Here is a 17,510-nt window from a genome sequence, read left to right as displayed (position 1 = left end):
GGATATAGGAGAAGCCAAAAACACTTTTTTTTTTTTCTGTTCTCCTGTCTTACACAGTCACTTAACACTTCCAATACCAGGTGTGTGGAAGTTTTATTCCCATTCACCAACCAAACAATTCTCCAGCGGATACCAGCTGGTGTCCTCTAATTTTTTTTTAGATGGAGTTTCGCTCTTGTTGCCCAGGCTGGAGTGCAATGGCATGATCTCGGCTCACCACAACCTCTGCCTCCTGGGTTCAACCAGTTCTCCTTACTCAGTCTCCCCAGTAGCTGGGATTACAGGCAGGCACCACCACACCTGGCTAATTTTGTATTTTTAGTAGAGATGGGGTTTCTCCATGTTGGTCAAGCCGGTCTCAAACTTTCGATCTCAGGTGATCTGCCCACCTCAGTCTCCCAAAGTGCTGGGATTACAGGCGTGAGCCACCACGCCCAGCCAGTGTCCTCTAATTTAACTCAGTTCTGACATCATCTACCTGGAGATAGTGTTAGATTCCACAGTCAGGGGGCAGAGACCCACAAGACTGCCCTCCCCTTCAGATGCCAGCCACAAGTACAGGTGGCAATGAATCAAGGTTCCCATGACCCCTATCTTGAATTTGATTAATTTGATAGAGTTACTCACAGAACTCAGGGAAACACTTCACTTTTGTTTACTGGCCTATTATAAAGGAGATGAACTGCCAGATGAAGGGAGAAATAAGGGAAGGTATAGGCAAAGGGGTACAAAGCTTCCATGTCCTTTGATGTACCACCTCCCAGGAACCTTCATGTATTCCTCTATCCAGAAGCTCCCTGAATTCGGTCCTTTTGGGTTTTTATGGAAGCTTCAATATGTAGACTTGATGGGTTAAATCATTGCCACTGGTGATCAACTTTACCTTCAGCACCTCTACCCTACCTAGAGGTTGGGAGTGGGGCTTAAGTTTCCAACCTTCTAATCGTGCCTTGATCTTTCTGATGGCCACTCATCTTAGCATGCAAAAGACACTCATCACTGTGGAGATTACAAGGATTTTAGGAGCTGTATGTCAGAAAACGGACAAAGACCAAACAGACATTTCACAATATCACCTTTGCCCAACTGGCATTTTTGTCTTTCATGGAAGATAAATCTACTGTATTCTATGTTGGTTTTAGGAATCATGAAACGTGTACAACTTAAGCTGAACTCTGAAGGATGGGTAGAGACTGAGGGAAGATATGAGCAAAATGACCACAGACGTGGAGCAAAAGCAAGGTTTCATTTATGAATAGCCTAGACCCATTGGGGTAGTAGGAATCTAAAATGTACCTCACTGATAGTCCTGTGTGTAGGTGGCTTAAGCAAGGATGTTGTGTGTGTGTGTGTGTGTGTGTGTGTATTGTAATAACCATTGAAAGGTATGGATAACATAAATTTACCTGAAAATTCCAACATCAGAGATAGTATTGTTTTTCATAGAACTACCTCCCACCACCAGAAGGTTAAGATGCATATATTAACGTACCTATTAGCATTATTATCACACCTGCTTGGGGTGTTTTATCATGTTTGCTTGAATTACCAGAAGTCAGGGACTCTTGATAGGCTGAGTCGGGACCTTCTAGATAGAGCAAAAGCTGTGAAAAGGGAAGGTACATGCAGAAGGGTGATTCCATGGAAGCCTTGAGCCAGGAGGAAGTGGAATGAGGACACAACAACTAGAGGAAGAAAAGATCCTGGAACTGAAGAGTAGAGAGCCACATCTACATTTGCCAACAAGTATTTTCAGAACAACATATTTTCAGTTTTACAGGGATTGGTGAATTGGAAAAAAATATTCCTATAATAAATGCAAGAGGAATAAAAAAAAAAACAGAGTAACGAGTGCATAGCATTAACTATCTCTGTTTCCAAAATGGGATCCACTTCCTGTTGTATTGAGAAATGTAAAATAAGGGCAGATGCTGAGGTGAAGAAACATTCTACTTAGAAAATATTCAAATCACTCTTAAAGTTTATTCATAAAAAATGTCTAAGCCTATTAAATTGGCCTCAACTCTTTAACACTTTCCAGTGTTTATAAAGATGATGAATATTGTGATTGTGAGCACTAATATTAAAACCTTAAAATTTAGAGACCAATACTATTATCTTAATTTGGGCTGCTATAAGATAAATGTTATAGGAATTAGTGAGTCAAACAACAAAAATTAATTTCTCACAGTTCCGACCACCGGGAAGTCTGAAATCAAGGTGCCAGCTCCTGGTGTGGGCCGTCTTTCTGATTTGCAGAGGATAGAGAACTCTGGTCTTTCATCTCTTAAAAGGGCACTAATCCCATCATGGGGCTTCACCTTAACTACCTAATGTAACCTTAATTACTTCCCAAAGGATTTACCTCCAAATACTACCTCGTTAGGAATTAGGATTTCACCATATACATTTTAGGGACATATAAACATTCAGTCCATAGCAATTAAGATGCTCATTCCCATTTTCAATATATTTCTAAATTTGATTTTGCTAAATTTTTAAATCAATGCCTCAGGTATTTATTGCTGATCTACAAGTGTTCAAATTATGGCATAATTTTTATTTTTTAATTAGATTGAAATAAAATGTCATTTTAATTGACTTTAGGTATTATATTATAGTTACTAAAATTTGAACTGTAAATTTTATTAGCTAAATAGGGAAATTCATTACAAGGAAAGTAATTCCTATAAATATAGTCCAACAGGGTACATTTACATAGTCAAAATATCTTGAGGAAGAGCTATTGATTATTTAAATCTAGGATCAATCAAATATGGCATATTATTTGCTTTCAAATATTTGTGTTTGCATGGAATTTCACTAATTTTTAATAGGATTGACTTTCAACAAAGACTTCCAGTCAAAAATTTTCCTGAGGCCAGGCTCAATGGCTCACGCCTGTAATCCCAGCGCTTTGGGAGGCCGAGGCGAGGGGATCACCAGGTCAGGAGATCCAGACAGTCATGGCTAATATGATGAAACCCCATCTCTACTAAAAATACAAAAAATTAGCCAGGCATGGTGGTGTGTGCCTGTAGTCCCAGGTACTTAAGAGGCTGAGGCAAGTGAATCCCTTGAACCTGGGAGGCGGAGGTTGCAGTGAGCCGAGATCGCGCCACTGCACTTCTGCCTGGTGACAAAGCAAGATTCGGTCTCAAAAAAAAAAACATTGTCCTGAATGCATTTTATATAAGTCTGAACGCATTTGATATAAATGGAGTCTGCCAATCTTAACTACAGGTAAATTGTTCCAATATAAATGAGAAAGAAGTCTATTTTAGATCATAACTAAGCACTTTCTAATTGACGAAAAGTGTTGAGTCAACTGGTAATAAAAAACACTACAACCACTTTAAAGCAGACACAATTTCCCAATGGCTAATGCTGAGCACAGAAGTTTTCTCTCATTTTATGTGTAAATATGAAGTTTCTACCACAGATTAGTCACATTTGATATCAAACTGCTTAAGCTACTTGCTTAAGCTGCTTGTATTGTTTCAAACCTAACAACCAGTAAAGGACTTGGGCAAATAACATTATTTCCAAAGCCCTACAAATGTGCAAATGTATGAAGAGCATTGATATAGATCATTCCACATCCTGTAGCCTAAGATATTTTATGTAACTCTTCTCTTTCCAGATTTGAAATTTTCATTGATTAAATTTGTTAGGCACCACTTTTATTTATTTTTTTAGCTGTTACTTATGGTAAAAAGATAAATTGTGGCACAATAAAATTATTGACTTTATATGAGCAAACAACAATTATTAAATCAGGCAGCTCCAAAGCAGAAAGGGTTTGGGAACTCTACCAAAGGAATACGAAGGGGAGGTTTTTATAGGACAGATGCAGAAGTAAACAAAGAAAATACATATATACCTTTTTAAATTGTTCTTTATTGTGCTTTGCAGATACTACATTTTTAAATACAAATTAAACGTTTGTGGCAATCCTGCATCGAGCAAGCTTATCAGCACCGTTTTTCCAATATTATATTCTCACTTTGTGACTCTGTGTTACATTTTGGTGATTATTGTAACATTTCAAACTTTTTTCATTATTCTATCTGCTATGGCGATCTGTGATCAGTGATCTTTGACATTACTATTGTAATTGTTTTTGGACACCATGAAGCATGCCCACATAAGACAGCGAACTTAACAAATGTTGTTAGTGTTCTGACTGCTCCACCAACCAGATGTTTACTCATCTCTCTTCCTCTCCTCGGGTCTCCCTATTCCCTGAGACATAAAATATTGAATTTAGGTCAACTGATAACCCTACAATGGCCTCTAAGTGTTCAAGTAAAAGGAAGAGTTGCACATCTCCCACTCTACATCAAAAGCTAGAAATGATTAAGCTTTGTAAAGAAGGCATGTTAAAAGCCAAGATAGGTCAAAAGCTAAGCCTCTTGCACCAGTTAGCCAATTTGCGAGTGCAATGGAAAAGTTCTTGAAGGAGACTAAAAGTTCTACTTCAGTGAACATACAAATGATAAGAAAGTGAAACAGCCTTATTGCTGATACACAGAAAGTTTGAGTGCTCTGGATAGAAGATCAAACCAGTCACAAACATTCCCTTAAGCCAAAGCCTAACCCAGAGAAAGCCCTAACTCTCTTTGATTTTATGAAGGCTGAGAGAGGTAAGAAAACTGCAGAAGAAAAGTTGTGGAAGCTAGCAGAGATTGGTTCATGAGGTTTCAGGAAGCAAACTGTCTCTATAACATAAAAGGGCAAAGTGAAACAGTCATTGCTGATGTAGAAGCTGCAACAAGTTATCCAGAAGATCTAACTAAGATAATTAATGAGGGTATCTATAATAAACCACAGATTTTTTTCAACGTGGATAAAACATCCTTCTATTGGAAGACAATGCCATCTAGGACTTTCATAATTAGAGAAGAGAACTCCATGCTTGGCTTCAAAGCTTCAAGCTTCAAAGGTCAGGCTGACTGTCCTATTAGGGGCTACTGTAGCTGGTGACTTGAAGTTGAAGCCAGTGCTCAAAAAATCCTAGGGTCCTTAAAATTATGCAAAATCTATTTGGTTTGTGGTCTATTTGATTGGTGCAAAAGTAATTACAGGTTTTGCCATAAAAGCAATGGCAAAACCTGTAATTACTTTTGCACCAACCTAATATAAATAGAATCACAAAGCTTGGATGACAGCAAGGTTTACTGAATATTTTCAGCCCACTGTTGAGACTTACTGTTCAGAAAAAAAATTTCCTTTCAAAATATTGAGGCTTGCTGACCATGAACCTGGTCACCCAAGAGCTTCAATGGACATGTTTAAGGAGATCAATGAGGTTTTTTTTTAATGCCTGTTAACACAGTATCTATTCTGCAGCCCATGGATCAATGAGTACCTTTGAATTTCAAGATTTATTATATAAGAAATACATTTCACTCCTTGTCTCCCTCTCTGTCCATCTCTAAAAAAACATGAAGGAAGGAAGGGAGGGAGGGAGGGAAATACATTTCATAAAGTTATAGCTTTCATATAGAGAGATTCCTCTGATCTGTGCAAAGTAAATTGAAAACCTTCTGGAAAAAAAATTCATCATTGTAGATCCAATTGAGAACATTTGTGACTCCTCAGAGGTCAAAATATCAACATTAATTGGAGTTTAGAAGAAGTTGATTTCAACCCTTATGGATGGCTTTGTAAAGTTCAAGTCACTGAAGATGGGGAGGAAATACTAAGAAAACCAGAACTAGCCTGAAGATGTGACTGAATTTACTGCAATCTCAGGATAAAACTTTAATGGATGAGTTGTTTCTTATGGATAAGCAAAAAAAAAAAAAAAAAAAAAAATGGTTCCTTTAGACGGAATCAATTCCTGGTGAAGATTCTGTGAACATTGCTGAAATAACAAGAAAGGATTTAAAATAGTAAATAAACTTAGTTGATAATGCAGTGGGAGAGTTTGAGAAGATTGACTTTGATTTTGGAAGATATTCTATTGTGGGTAAAATACTATCAAACATAGCATGCTCCAGAAAACTCTTTCATGAAAGGAACTTCATTATTGTCATATTTTAAGAAATTGCCACAGCCACCCCAACCTTCAGCAACCACAACCCTGAATAGTCAGCAGCCATCAACATCGAGGCAAGACTCTCCATTGGCAAATTTGCTGAAGGTTCAGATGATTCTTAGAATCTTTTCAGCAATAAAGTGTTTTTTAGCTAAGTTATGTATAATTTTTTACACATAATGCTATTGACAATAGATTGCAGCACAGTGTAAACATAACTTTTATATGCATTGGGAGACCACAAAATTTGTGTGACTCACTATACAGCAATATTCATTTTATTGCAGTGGTATGGAACTAAACCTGCAACAAATCCCAGGTATGCCTGTATTTGACTGGTTACAGTTATACAGTTGCCGTATTTGGTCTATCTAGTCAGAAAGTTTCCAGTTAAATAGTTACACGGGTTTTTTTGGCTTCTTCTAATTGGCTGAGCTTAAGTTCTGTTTTTATTTGATATAGGCATTTAGAAGAAATAGCTAAAGTTAAGTTTTGCTTATGTTGGCAAATCAAGCAAGATTTAGGTCACTTATGAGACCTAACTTGCTTTCTCTGCTCAGGGATTCTTCAGGCTAGCTCTTCTTTCTAATTTACTTTAAAAATTCCCCTCTTTTGGTCATTCTTTCAGCATACTGAGAGTGTGTCCAAACAGTGTAGCATTACTCTTAGTTACCATTATTTATGTAGTCACTGGAACAAAGATTCAAGGAAATGTTATCATCATCAATAGTTGCATTGCCAGGTAAGGTCACCTCATCTCCGTTTTTCAAGGTTGCATAGTCATTGTGGCTTGAGTGGTCCAGTTATTGGGTTCTTTAGGTTGTTGAGTTCTTCAAGTCATGTAATCTTGATGGCAATCATTTGACATGAGTGGCTGCTGCAAAGTGTTTAATACTCTTGAGCGGATACTATGCAGTAGGAAAGTGAATACCATGAGTATAAGGAGAATAATAGTCAAGGATTTCAAAAGACTTCACAGCAGAAATTCCTGGGAGCCATGATTTAACTGACTAAATACATTAATAAAGGAGGCAACACATCTCTGATGAAAGACTTACATTTGTTTCTGAAGATAATTTAAATTTGGGGCAATAATTTCTGATTATTAACATAGAAACATTTTTATATGCATAAGTACAAGCTCCTCCTTGTCAAGTTGTTAAGTTATCCGTAAGTTTAATATTTTGGAGTACTGCTGAGGCTAAATTGTTCATTTCAGATTTTATTGCGCGAGGAAAATTCAAGCCCTCATTCTATAGAAAACGAAAGAAAAACAAGTTAATAGTTGGACCACATTATGATCTTAGTTTTTGAGTTCAGAGTGTTGCTAGTCAAGATTTCTAATTTGAGTTTGCAGCATCTTTAGATGACAGAATGAGGATGGCAGTTGCAATCTGATGAGCCAGTTTGAATATCTCTGATTATATCATCAGCAATTTTGATGAACTCTTTGAGTGACCCACATTGCAGAAGGCATGAAAGTTGTTCATACATGACCTGTTTTAACTTTTCTGATGTTTCTATCCAGTCATTTAATTTCAATTTGCCGGGCTTGGGAAAGGGGCAATTTTAGTTTTTATTGAAACTAGAAAAATTTACGATGCGATCCAATTTGTGAGTGGATAACAAACCTCTAAGATAATAAAGAGGACTAGAATTTTATAATGGCTGTGCTGTAGTTTTCTATTAAAATACGCTCCTTTTTATAATCACCCATTTTTTTTTACCAAAAATAATCACCAAATTTACCCAAAATAAGCCTTATCTTTTTAAAAAAGCTTAAGCTCATTGAACTTGACCTGATTATTTGTATAAGTGCAACAATACTGATTCTATGCATATTTTAAAGTATGACATTTAAGTTGTACGTTTGGTAATAGCCAATGGGCCTTACAGACTTTGTATAAGTCAATCTTAGTTGGTTGTTTGTTTTTTTAAAATGATTTGGTAATAAGGAATCTGAAGTTAGAACTTCTAAAACCTCTCCGGACTAAAAGTCAAGCCAAGGACTTGTCCAATTTTATCCTATTATGAGGACAACAGATTCTTATGGAACGTATGCAAATACTCATATTGCCATGAAAATAAGAATAGTTAGTAAGAGTTTCTAAATTACACAGTGATCAGGTAGATAGAAAAATGTAAATATTTTTGTTTGCAGAAGTACATTTTGTCAAACCACTGTAAGTTATAGACAGCTTAAGAGAACCAAGAAAAAGAATTCCTTAAATCTGAAAAATAAGATATTAAAGAACCAGCAATATTTTAAAGAAATGTCATGAGACATAAGTATTCTCATCAGTTAATTTAGCCCCATGTAATTAATTATCATTTTGTTCGATATTGAGTTAGCAGTTTTATGAATCCATCAGTTTTCCAACTGAGTTCTGGAAATCCTTACCCAGTTCAATAGTACAATCTTAAAGTTATCAGAAACCTGTACTTGTCAGTCCTTTTAATGAAATCCTTGTAATTTTGTACCATAGCTGCTTGTAAAAGGTTTCATGAAAGCATCAAAATTAAATAACTGTCTGCGGATGACAAGACTTAAAATGACCATGATCGAAGAACTGATGAGAGCTCATTATAATGCAATTGACAAAGAAATTTGGTTGTTTTTGTGACATGCAACATTTTGAGATGATAACTAGAGATAGGACTATCATACTAGAACACATCAGATTTCTAGAAATTTCATATACTTATTAGAACATCTACATTACAGAATATATATTATATTAGGTATATAGGTATATATTAGGTATATATAGGTATATACTAGGTATATATATATATTAGGTGTATATATACATATAAGGTATATATATATATATAGCAACCTAAGAAGACTAGACATTACCTGTATTTGACAATACTTCCCATGTAATTTAACATATCAAATAAGCCTAATTAGTTTAACGTTTCTCTTATGAATAGAGAGGACAAATCTTTTGAGATATTCTAGGCAGATTATTTAACAGATAAACCAAAACTATTTTTTTATAATCTCTTAGTAAAACTGACCAGTTATCCAAGAAAGCATTATCCTTTTTAACACAGAGGAAACAAAATTTTAGCTTTTTATCAGAACATTATTGAACTAATTTATCTAATCTTAGTAGTTTGACCACACATAAATTTTTTTTCACAGACTGCCTACAGCTTTCTATATCTGTTCAGTTTTTGTCTTACTCTTTGACTCCTTTTTTATTCTATAATAGTCATCTTAATTTAAGACAAATTTACTCTTTTTTCCTTCAGTGAAAACACATGCCTTATATACTTTTCTTTATTAAAAACATCCTACTTTCTTTGTACACTTTTTGTATACGGTTGTTTTCATTCATCCTTAGTACTTCTAGTAGTTCTAATTACATATAACATTTAGAGTTCTTAACCCCTAGTAACCTTTGTATCTAGTGAAAACTGGTAAATGCATAATTTCATAACTTTTAAAATATATATTTCTTCACAGTATGCATATTTCTTATGTAACACAGGGCACACTTACCAGCAGATCCAAATATCTCTAATTCTTCTTTAAGAAGCAGCCAAAAATAGATGAGCTCAAACTTATGTTCAGCAATTAATGTGTAAGTAGTTTATCTTATTTGGAAATGATCTATATATTTAATGAATATCTATCATTTAATTTAACTTACATGAGAACAAATATATGAGGAATGGAACACAAAACTGAGACTTTTTTTATAGTAGAATGGATCAAGGTAAGATTTCAGGCTTACAATGAGGGACACTTGCACGCCAAAGCACAGCAGGTAGGTCTCTAAGTGAGGAAAGATGCTCTAGGCCAATTCTCACTTATTTCCTAATTTTTTAAAGGTAAACTTAGAGTACCGTAAATAGAATCTGTGAGCTACTGTACTGACTCCTTAATAGTTTCTTTTTTCTAAAACTTAAATTGTAATAACCTTATTAAGGATCTGGTTACATAACTCCTGATTAATTAAAGTTTGTGGGAGTTTTTCTCTTGTCTGCATATTTGGTAAAAGTAACTTGATCCCTGAAGATCTCTAGTGACTATTCAATTCTCTGTTTTGATTTGTTAATAAAAGTTTTACTTATATAACTTTCTCATTTATTAAATATATTTTCTTCCTGCTCTGTTTTTAGTTCCAAATATAGTGACGATCAGGTATTTCTTTTATTGAATATGTTTCCTAGTTGGTAATGGATTTATATCAGATTGTAAGGGACAGAACTCTTAACTTTCCTTTTCATCCTGGAATATTTCACTACTTAATACCTTTCAATAAAGTGATTTTTTTTTACCAACATGGTCAAAGAATAACCAAATATTCTATAAGTAGTAGTTTTCTAAATATTCTTTTTAGAAGGATGACATCTGGCTAGCTGCTACTTCATTGAAAAGACAAGATATAAACGTATTGGTATACTCTCCTAAAGGCTCCTTCAGGTACCTATTAATGTCAGATTAATTACTAGAATATTCTGGTTCTGGCAAAATCTTAGCAGTAGTAGTGACTCCAATGTGGCAATACATTAGAAAAAAATACATGCTTTATAACTTTATGAAGATACTGATACCTGGGCCTTCCCCCAGACAAATTAAATGAGATTCTATGGAAGTGCAGGCTGGACATCTCTGTTTTTTAGAAACCTAACCACCAAATAATTATATGTTAAATGTTCTATCACATATAAATTTGTTAAAACATTTCTTCACAGTGGCTGAAAACTACCAGAAACTCTAAGTGTATGTTTCTAGAATCCAGACAGTCTTGAGCCTTGAATTTGAAAATAACTTTCATAATTAAAATATCTAAGAGTTGGAAATAGAATATGAATACTTCTGTGCAAAATATGAATTTAATTCATTAAATTCATAATGAATTAAATTCTTATGTCTAAATTTGAAAGGTTTGAAAATCTTCTAAGAAATTAATTTGCCACTTAATAAAATAGACATTTTGGAGGTTTTTCAAGCTGAATTTCAAAAGGCAATTTATTATCAAATTTCATTTTAATTGTTAGCCTTAATTTCTCTTATCACTTTGAAATGGCTTTCAAACTCTCTGCTGTGTTCATTTAGACCATATTTTTCCTTTTTTTTTAACCTGTCATTCTCTTCTTACCTAATTGTTTATTTCATACTTAAATGGGAAAGTAATATTTGAAATTGATACTGTAGTACATCATTGCATAGAAGGTATTTTCAATATAAAGTTCAATTAGTTTAATCAAACATTTACTGAATGTTATAGGCTCTTTACTAGCATCAAAGAAGTCCAAAGGGCTTCCTTCCTTCCATTTTACTTTGTATGTGATAATGTATTTTATTTTGAAATGTTTTACTATAAACATTGTGGCACAAGTGTGTGTTTTGAGTGGGGGTGGAGTAAGATAAGTTTATTCTTTAAGGACAGTAATTTAGTATTTGAAATACTGTAGTCAGGACTGCCAATTCTAGAAGCATTTAAAGAAAAGTATTAAAGTTGATACCAAAGGTTTATTAATTAACATTACAAATGTTAGAAAAGAAAATTTTTGAAAAAAATGGGTGTTTAAGGCATTTAATTGGACAGCCAGTTTATGCAGGTGCCACCTTTAGAATAAATAAGGTTTAAAAGTCAGTCAAGTTCTAGAACTTCTGGAGGACTCTTACCTCACTCAGATAAAAGGATGCACACTAGAGAATATTTTGACACCTGCCTTATAGTGAATTCTTGAAGCAAGGTGCTTGTCTGAGTATCTGAGGACAGAGTGGAATTTTCCAGACCTTCTTGAACTGGACCGTATGTATTTGTATTTTATTTTATTTCATTTCATGTTGCATACTTGCAATACAAGTTTGTATCTCAATAGTGTTCTGTTGACCCTTGCTTGCATTTACTAATATCACTTGGGAGGCAGTTTGTGGATAAGAGCTATCTATATATGGCCAGAATATATGCCTCCTTATCTAAAGAGCTCATTACTTCCTGATTGTCCAATTTGGCCTAGGTCAGTTCACAACACTTTCTTTTTTTCCTTCCTGCTTTCCTCATTATATCTTTTCTTTTTTTCATCACTTTTCCTCTCCATTTTCAATATTTGTTTATTGAAGTTTTACTGTCTTCCCAGCATGGTGTAAGGAATTAAGTAAAACTTTCCTAATTTATATTTTATCCCAGTACAGAAAACGAAAGTCTTTCTTACATAGACTCAAAATTCACCATAGTTAAGAAAGCTGTGCTTCTTTGCCATTGTTTCTTCAGCAACAAACCTGAAATCCCCCTAGCTACTCTTATGACTCCCCAGCCTAATACCAGGTAGTTTTCTATAATTTTGGTTGTGACCTCTATGTTATGACTGAAAACTAAAAATAAAAGTAATGGCAAAACCCACGATTACTTTTGCACCATCCTATAGATAATTAATAGATAATGTATGCATCTAATGGTTTGAGATTTTTAGGCTGCCATCTGCCATGTTAATGTTAATTTAGAGTGGAATGGTCACACTAGGATTTATATAGCAACAGGACTACCTGTTAGAAAGGCAGGTCAATGAGTGAGGTTAATTCGGAATGAGTTGACAAGAATAATATTGAGACAAGGTAGGCAAGCTGTAGGAATTAGCAACCATGGATTTACAATAGAAGGACCATCAGCATCCAGAGGACACAAACTGAGAAATATATGAGGTAACAATGAGGTGACAAGTCAAGTCAAGGATTCTGGTTAATAGGAGAGTGAGCTCTACTCCAGGGCCTGCAGGCTTACCACAGAGCACTTGAGCCCACTGCTGAGTGCTAGTCAGCTGTCTCTTCACAGGTAACTTTCTATGCCTTTTTCTGTTCACAAGGATTATGGCTAACTGGGACTATTACTCTATAATGGGCAAAAATTATGTGCTTATTGTTTTTCATTGAACCCCAGAGATGTTCACATGGGTTTATTCAAGGATAGCAGATAATGTAAGATAATCTCAAGTTCGTAAACCAGATATATCTTGTTTTGGTGTGTTATTTTTCAAAATGTCATGTTTTCTTACTGCTGTGGACTTTATAAACATGTTAACTCAGGTGATTGTATGATGAACTCACTTCCATGACTTGATTAGGTATTTCATGCCTCAATGTGTGTAACGATGTCTATGTCTTACCCCAGGAGTGAAGAGTGCTTCTTTAATTTATTTGGCTCATTGTACTCTCTACAAAAGAGATCAGGGAAAACAAAGCAACCCAGAATGAAAAAACTGTGGACTTTTGTACCTGTATTTAAAATTTGGACTCCTTCTTACGCCAGGCAAACCTCTGATACTAATACTGTGTTAACACTAAATATACTATACCTCCTATTTTCTTTTCTTTCAATATTATTTTCTAAGGCTTTCATTTTCTAAAAATCTCATCTTAGCCACGTTGTTTTCTTTTAAAAAATCCTTAAAAATAAATTCATGTAGATCCCATTGACTATGAAAATATTTCATTTTAGGAGTTATCATGTATAATAATGTGAGCCACGTGCTTAGCTAATTATCATAGCTGTTACCTGTTTGGTTCCTTCAGCAAAAAATTGTCAAATTCAAAAGTTTACATTCAGAAGTTGAAGAATATGATTGGATTTTTAATCTTAAGAGTCTAAGCACCTGCCTTTGATAACTCTTTCTAGCATATATGTTAACATTCTTACCAAGGGTGTTTGAGCTGTACCAATTACCTCAGTGTCTGTCCTTGGGAAAAAAAAAATGTCACTCTTTACTAATTGATCTCAGCATCCAGGAGCAGTTCATCAAGTATAATCACAACTTTAAATTCTTCTGCATTTGAATTAAGGGATACAGAGGGACTAGATTAAATGAAGTTAGATGTCTCCTAAGAGTGGGCTTTGGGGTGGAGTCAGCATAAATAAGAGTAAGTGCAGTATATAATGAATAACTGAAGTGGGAAGTTATGGGAAAGAAATACAGTAAGGCTTGGTGTATATTGAATAATTCTGGATGTGAACACTCTGAATGATAGCTCACCATCCTCCTCCCCATATTTTAAAGGTGACATTTAAAATGAAGAAAACTTGAGAATGATCCTCATCAGGAGAACACTAGAATACAAAAACCAGTACAAGTATTTTGAAGTGACTACATTAGAGATAAAACTCCTTGATTCAAACTTAAGGTTTGTCCAGACCAGTTTTACATCAGACATGGTTTCCTTTTCAACAATAAAAATCTTTTCTAATATAATCACATCGACAGAAATATTGGTCAGACTGAAAGCAAGTCGACTAGTTATTTCTTTATGATGACATATTTCAGTTCTGTTTAAACTACTTACAAATGTTCCAAAATAGTTTAGACTTTCAACTGCCATTTTTATAAAACGTTTTCAAAGACAAATTTTAATTAGCAAAATATATGAAGTATTCTTTTGCTAAGCTACAGATGTAATTTCCAATTCCTGTAACTTTGGGCCTCCTTCTATAGGCTTGATAGCTATAAAATAAAACCAGTTATTATTTAATTCAGTGGTTAACTACACTCTTCTAGAACGTTTGAAGGTCATGAAATTAATGTTCTACCCTTGTGAAATAAAAGCCTGAAAGCTGAGAAGTTAACTCAGCATATTTCAGTAAGACTTGACTGCAGGCTATATATACACTTGGAATAGAAGTGTTCGGATCTCTGTATTAAGGATGTCAGCATTTCCATTAAAAATAGCCTAGGTAAGGAGTTTAACTAGATTCAATCATTACATTTCTTTGGTTAGAGTTACTTAGGCTAAAATATTCTCAAATATACATATTCTGATTATCTGATTGCTTCAATTGATGAATATATTTAAATACAGAATTTGAGTCCCTCTCCTAGATATGTTTCCTTTCATTTGTAATTCATCATTTATTTAATGAAATAACCACATCGTGTCTTTAGCCTTTAAGAATTTCCTTTCTTAAAAGAATTATGTGTGTGTGCATTTTGAGACAGCCTAATATGAAGGATCATTTGAAAAATGCTTAGTTGCTTCTAACTTCAAACTCCCTTGGTACAACACCCACTCAGGAAACCGAACGAAACAAAAAAACTGCAGGAGATTTAACACTAGGGGGCACTAAGAACCTCCTCTAAACTTTTCTGTCCTTTCCTTCTCAAATTGTATGCTGGTTGTCAGTCCCCGCTTTATTTATTATCTTTAGGTGTTAGTACCCTTCTCTTGATTTGGTTAGTAGATTTGTCTGCGAAAAGGCCAAGGAGTGAATGGAGAAATGGCATGTCAGCTTGTATTTTCAGTATTGGACAAAATGTACTGTAAGAGAAGATCCTGCATTCTCCCACACAGAGACATCTACTTCTCTGGTATTACATACTTTAGTAAAATACATGATCCTTAAATGAGACACTTACAGACACAACCTATAGAATCCCCCAAAGGCAAGCTTAAATTGCCATTTTCTGTTATTCATATGTGCAAATGTGGCTTGTTGTAATCGCCCACCCTTAACAAAAATTATTTTACTGTACCACTGCCCAGTAATGATGATGACTAAAATTGATTTAACATTTTCTTTGTATCCAACACAGTACCAAGCACTTCATTAGGATTTTCTCTTTTAACTTTTTAACACAGTCCTATGATGTTGAATAGGTTACTTCCTTTACTTTGTAGATGAGGAAAATCAGACATTGAAAGATTAACTTGCTCAAAGATAAAATAATTAATAAGGGTGACAGCATGTCCACAATCCAAGTCTCTGTGATACCAACATTTTTAAAATTTTGATTTATCATACATTGAACATTTGGCTCATATTCATAATTAGCTTTGATTTAAAATATTCCCTTCTATATGTCAGACCATATGTTTTGCTTTTGTTTCAGAAAATATAATTGCCATTATTTTTTTAAAAACTGTAAAGCTAGAAATTATTATATAATATGCAAGTAATGTGTTTAGAATTATATTATTTGACCAAAAATGTTTATGCTGCTTCAAAAATCCTAGTGTACTTGAAAAATTTTTCCTGGTTACAAATTCTCTCTCTATATTTACATGGTCCATCACTGAATGCGATAGGCACCTATAATGGGTCAAATACTATGAGACATACATGCCATACAGTGCCACTTCCAATGTCCTCAAGGGACAGAAATATACACACAAAATATATGGAAGATTGGTCAGACAATGAGTAATGCTTATAAGGAAATGCATTAGAATTTCGGCAAGAGGGCAGTTGACTGTGTTCTGAGATGGCCAAGGAAAGAATTAGAAAACAGTGGGGTTTGGCCTGCACATTTCTGCACATGCACCCCAGAACTTAAGGTATAATAAAAATAAATAAATAAACAATGGGGTTTGGATTAGGCTTCAAAGAATGGGGAAAGGGAGAAGTGTAGAGGAAAGGAAGCAGATTTCCAGCAAGGTAACTATGTTAACTAAAAGTCATTTCTTAGAGATGAAAATGGAAAATGTTATGATTATTGGGGAGATATAGGTTTCATAGGATATCAACAGTAGAGACTAAAAAATGAGAGATCAAAATGGAAAGATGGCCGACCAAAATTTTAGACTTTAATCTTTATTCTTTCACAAATTATTGTAAAGATACTAGTGGTTATGTAAAAACCATGTTCATGGAGATTGATCTTGTGTGTGACTAATATATTGCAGAAGGAGAAGGAGATAGGGATTGCAGTTAGGAGACTTTTACAACAATCCAGGCCCCTTGAAAAGTTGAAAAGGACCGATTTAAGTCCTGACAGTGAAAAAAAAGAAATAAACCATATATTTTATTTAATATAACAGCTTTAATGAGATATAATTAACATACCATAAAATTCACTCCTTTAATATGTACAATGCTATGTTTACAGTATCTTCTCAGAGCTATGCAACAGTTGCCACTAAATATAGAGCATCTTTATCTTCCATGAGAGAAACCCCATATCAATTAGGTCACTTCCCGTGCCTCATTTTCCCCAGACCCTGGCAACCACTAATCTCCTGTGTGTGTTTATGAATTTACCTATTCTGGAAAATTTAGGTGATAGAATCAAATAAGTCCTTTTGTGACTGGCTTTTTTCACTCAGCATGTTTTCTAGGTTCCTCTTTGTGTACAAACTTTTTATAGGTTTTGATTAAGTAGCAGTGGCTCTTTCATATAAATCTTTAGTCAATCTTAGTTACAATCTTAATTACTAAGTATGGTATGTCTACATTATTATTTCAAATCTCCTTTTCTTAAAAGTTGTACTACTGACTGAACAACATTAAGTACATAGGTGGCTGGTAGTACACAAGTAGACTTAGCCAAATTAGGCATAAGTGGTACTTTTTAAGGGTTCTTTAAGTATAATTTCGTGACTTGAGGAAGTGAAATATTTTGTCTCAGGTACAAAATTGAGCCTGTCTCAGCGCTATAGCCACAACCCAAAAAGTTACTTAATATGAAATGAGTGTTGGACTAGATATGATCTAAACTTCTCTCACCAACTAAAAAATTC

Source organism: Gorilla gorilla, chromosome 19 (assembly GCF_029281585.2).
Source record: "Gorilla gorilla gorilla isolate KB3781 chromosome 19, NHGRI_mGorGor1-v2.1_pri, whole genome shotgun sequence".
NCBI classification, from domain to species: Eukaryota; Metazoa; Chordata; class Mammalia; order Primates; family Hominidae; genus Gorilla; species Gorilla gorilla.
Note: the sequence above shows the minus strand (reverse complement) of the source record.